This window comes from Octodon degus, unplaced genomic scaffold (genome assembly GCF_000260255.1).
Source record: "Octodon degus isolate 3935 unplaced genomic scaffold, OctDeg1.0 scaffold00060, whole genome shotgun sequence".
Lineage (NCBI taxonomy): Eukaryota > Metazoa > Chordata > Mammalia > Rodentia > Octodontidae > Octodon > Octodon degus.
The window spans coordinates 6,802,539-6,806,912 of NW_004524636.1; positions in this window are offsets into that span (position 1 = coordinate 6,802,539).

Genomic DNA, 4,374 nt, shown 5'->3' on the forward strand with positions numbered 1-4,374 from the left:
TCATTTACTTGCTGGAAATTTTGGAACAAATATTTAACCTTTCTCTGACTCAGTTTTTTTCAGCTATAAAAAAATAGATACTAACAATAACTCAATTCATAGGATTAGTGCAAAGATTAGTGCATTAAGAGTATGAAACTCTTAAAACAGTTCCTGGCACATAATGAGCATTCATTATTACTATTATTTTCCATTTAGCTGTATTAGCATACTGCATTTCAAAAAGTGTAAGAAACTTGTCCAAGGTCACAGAGCTAGTACTAGGCAGAACTGGTTGTACAAAGGTAGGTCCATTCAAATCAGAGCACCTGTCCTTCCTGCTGCAGCAGGCCTCAGATGAGTGAAGAAAAATTGGGAATAATTGTGTTACATTCAGGTTAAAAGGTGGGAGAAACCGGTCAGATCTGTCTTATAAATTCGTGAAGTGATTACTGTAATGTTTGAGTTAAGTTTCTAAAATCAGAGTTCTTCTTAGGTCTCCATCTCAGGTCTTAAGTATGACCTTGAGGTTAATTTTCTTCTCCAAGCCTCACCTTCATAATCAGTACAAACAGGATGTAATAATTTATCCTTCTGATCAATTAAGAGCAACACTAAAGATTAATCAATAAAGATATTCATTAAAAGACTTATTAGGAAGTCCAGAGGTGATTCAAATGTTGAGATTCCGGAGAGGAAACAGGTTTTTTGCATCTTTCTATTTCGCTTTCTGTTTTACATGAGGTTGACATGGAGAAGGAGGATAGGAGGGAGGAAGAAGGGAGGGAAGGACAGAGTGGAGAGAGAAGGGGAAGAGAGGAGAGCAGAGGAGAAGGAGGTATTTTTACCAAATAACCCTGTCTAGCTCTTTTCTCAGATCTGGGTCCCATATGCACCTTCTAAACTAAGATACAGACAGAGAATAGTGGAATTGCTATATTTGGTTTAAACCAATCATAGTTCATCCCTTGGAAATTCCCATTTTCCTAAGCGCAGTTGATAGCTCACCAAAATCTAGCTTTGCTTATAAGACAAAGAAGATAGGGAGTACAGATGAATAGTAAGGTTATTTTATGTATTTATTTATTTTTTTTGAGAAAGTGCTTAGCTGGGTACTCTGGCCTACAGTTCCTGCTCCATAACAGTTAGCTTTGCCAGCTCCCTGAGGCTGACATTCCAGAGGGCCATTCTGTGCTGTCACAAAACACAGGCCTTCCTATTATTTAAAAAAAAAAAAAAAAAAAACTGCACTGAACTTGACGGATCACAGATCTCGCTCATGTTACTTTAGATGGTATTGCAGTTTCCTTTGTAGGGCAAAAGTCCTCATGCTTAAAAAGTTTCTGTCTTACATCACTAACAAAGGAGGTAGAGAAGGATGCTGGTTCAAGTCTCATTTATTCTGAAGCCCTCTTCTATCAAGGTACACTGTTTTGCTGGCATAAAGAGCTCTTCCTGGAGTTTGTTTTGAAGACAATCTCTGTTCAGCATTCTGCAGCTTTGCTCTCCTGTTTTACATTCACACTCATAGCAACAGTTGGGAAGGATAAAGAATGCCTGATGGAAAAGGCAACTGTCCATTGCTTTCATAATGGTGCATAACAAATGATCCCCATCTTAGCAGCAGTCCAAGATGAGCATTTATTGTCATGCACATAGGTTGGCTAGGATTTGGCAGATCTAGAATGGATTCTCTTGGATTTGCCCCCCCCCCCACACACACAGATGGGGATGCGTCTGCTGCATGTCCGCTGCATTTGTACTCTTGATCACAGGCTGCCAAAAAATGCAAGCCCCACTTGCACGTTTCAGGCTTTTGTTCTTAAGGCATCTTCCCACACCCCTTTGGCCTAAGTGAGTCCTAAAGTTTCTCATCAGTGGAGGGGATGAACACATGGAGTGCTTGGCTGAAAATTACAGTGTCACAGGCAGAAGTGAGTGGATGCAGGAGGCAGAAGGGACAGAGAAAAGGGATGAGGACCCATCTAATTCCCTTTTGCTAACAGCCTATTTGTAACCCTCCAAATGCCACTTCTAGTGGCACAGCCCAGATCTGTCTTGTCTTTCTACCCTCTCTGATAGCTAAAACAAATTTGCCTAACAGTCTGTCCAGTGGATAACAAAGTAATGGGTGTGGGGTAGGTGAACAGAACAACCTGGAAGCAGCAGCTGAAAGAACAACTGAGAAGGCTCCGAGCCCTGGAATCAGGCTTCTATTGATGTGCCCTCAGAGTAAAGAAAATCAATATGAGACCATTCTCTTCTGGGGGGTAACTTGCAAGCCAAGGCTACTGGCTGGGCCTACACATAACAGATTCAGGTTTTGGTTTGGCAATGTTAATCAAAATGAGTAGTTCAGTCTCTAATGAAATTCTCTGCAGTAACTGGCTAGGAAGGGACAAGGCTCCAGTGCCCCCAAAGCCAGCAGAATTCAGAGCTCTTGTTCACCAAGGTCCTGTGGTGATTATAATAGTGTGAAGTGTCAAGCTAGGGATTCATACATGTATTTTTGAATGCAATGAAATACTTAATGGCAAACTTCATAACTGTGTGGTTGATAATCTTTTATCTTTTTAAATGTTGCCTCTTAGAGATGCTGGAGGGCACAGGACAGAGAACAGACTTAAGACAATGTAATGTTTCTTTCCTTTTTTTATTCATCAGTTTGTTTTCTAAAAACAACTTTTTGAAACAATTTAATTACAAGAAAATGTATTCATTTCTGTGTCCAGTTTTGTAGATTTTGATTAACATAAACACATGTGCTATAGAATGTTTCCATCATCCTCAACACTCCCTGGTGTCCCTCCTTCGCCAGTCCTTGCCAGCCGGCGGGTCTAGTAACTGATAGCATACTGTCAACACGGAATGTTTGTCTATTCTGGAATTCCTACAAGTGGAATCACGTAGCATGCAGTCTATTGTGTGGCTTTCTCCCTAAGATTAACGTACAATTCACCCACGTCCTGGTATGCTCATTCTTTTTCATAGCAAAATGGCATTCCATTATTTGGGAATAGCACAGTTTGTTTCTGCATTCACCTGTTAACTGACAATTATTTATAAGTTCCAGTTTGGGGCTATTACCAAAGAAGGCTATTAACATTGTTCTACAAGTCTGTGTGAACATATTTTCATTTCTCTTCAACAAAAGCCAAATGTGGAATCTCTGGATCATATAAAACATGTTTAACTTCATACGAAACTGTTTTTGCAAATTGACTTTACCATTTTGTACTCCCTCCAGCAAGGGGTGAGCGTTCCAGTTGCTTCACATCCCCTCAAACGCTTGATATTATCAATTTTTAAAATTGTGCCCAGTCTTCTCTCCAGCTCCCCTCTGACCATCAATGAATGTTTCTTGAACAAGTGAAGACAAATATTCCTGGACCTATGTTCCTAAGTGAGCAAGTTTTTGGTCAAAACTCTCTCTCTCTCTCTCTCTCTCTCTCCTCTGTCTGTCTGTCTGTCTCTCTCTGTCTCTGTCTCTGTCTCTCTCTCTTCTCTGTCTCTGTCTCTGTCTCTGTCTCTCTCTGTCTCTCTCTGTCTCTCTCTGTCTCTCTCTCATACACACACACACACACACACACACACACACACACACACACACGGAGAGAGGAGATGAAGAGACCTTTTTTCTTGGGAAATAAAACTTTTGCTTTCTTCAAGATAGGCTTTCATCTCAGAGACACAGCTTAACTACTTGTCTGCCTCAAGACCAGCGCCAGCGCGCTGCCAGCTCGCAAGAACAGCGAGGTTTCTTCAAAGAGCTTCCACTCTGAGCCTCTCAACTGCTCTCTAAATAATAATCCCTCCTTTCAGAAAAGCTGGAGAGCGCCAGCTAGAACGGAAAGTTGTGGGTGCCCTCTGTGCTTCCTCCCAACGTACCCCTTTTCCTACTCGATCAGGATGCAGCGACGCTTTTGGGCCCGCGCCCAAGTTTCGCAGAAATGCCCAGGGGCCGTGGCTGGGACCGCGGGCACCCCCAGCCCAGTCCAGGCCTGCTGGGAGGGCGCGGGAGGCGCAGAGGCTGCAGTGGGGCCCGGGAGCCGGAAGGTGCCGCTGCGTCCCCGCTTGGCGGCGCCTGACCCAGCGCGCAAAGTTGGGCAGGGACGGGGGGGAGGAAGGACGGGCGGCGCGGGCGGCGGGGAAGAGGGGCGGGGAGCTCGGGAGGAGGAGGGGGCGCGCGTGTGTCACTCCTCGCCCTGGGTACAGAGGATGTGCTGAATGGTGCGCTCCGAAGCGGCGGCGGCGGAGCAGGAGGAGCAGGATACGGCAGCAGCTGGCGGCCGCGGCTGCCCGGCTCGGCTTCTCCTCGGCGTCCGAGCCTCCGCATCCGCCGCGGGCGTTCGACCCCGCGTCCCGCCCGGGGCATGGCCCGGCGCTGCGCCCCCG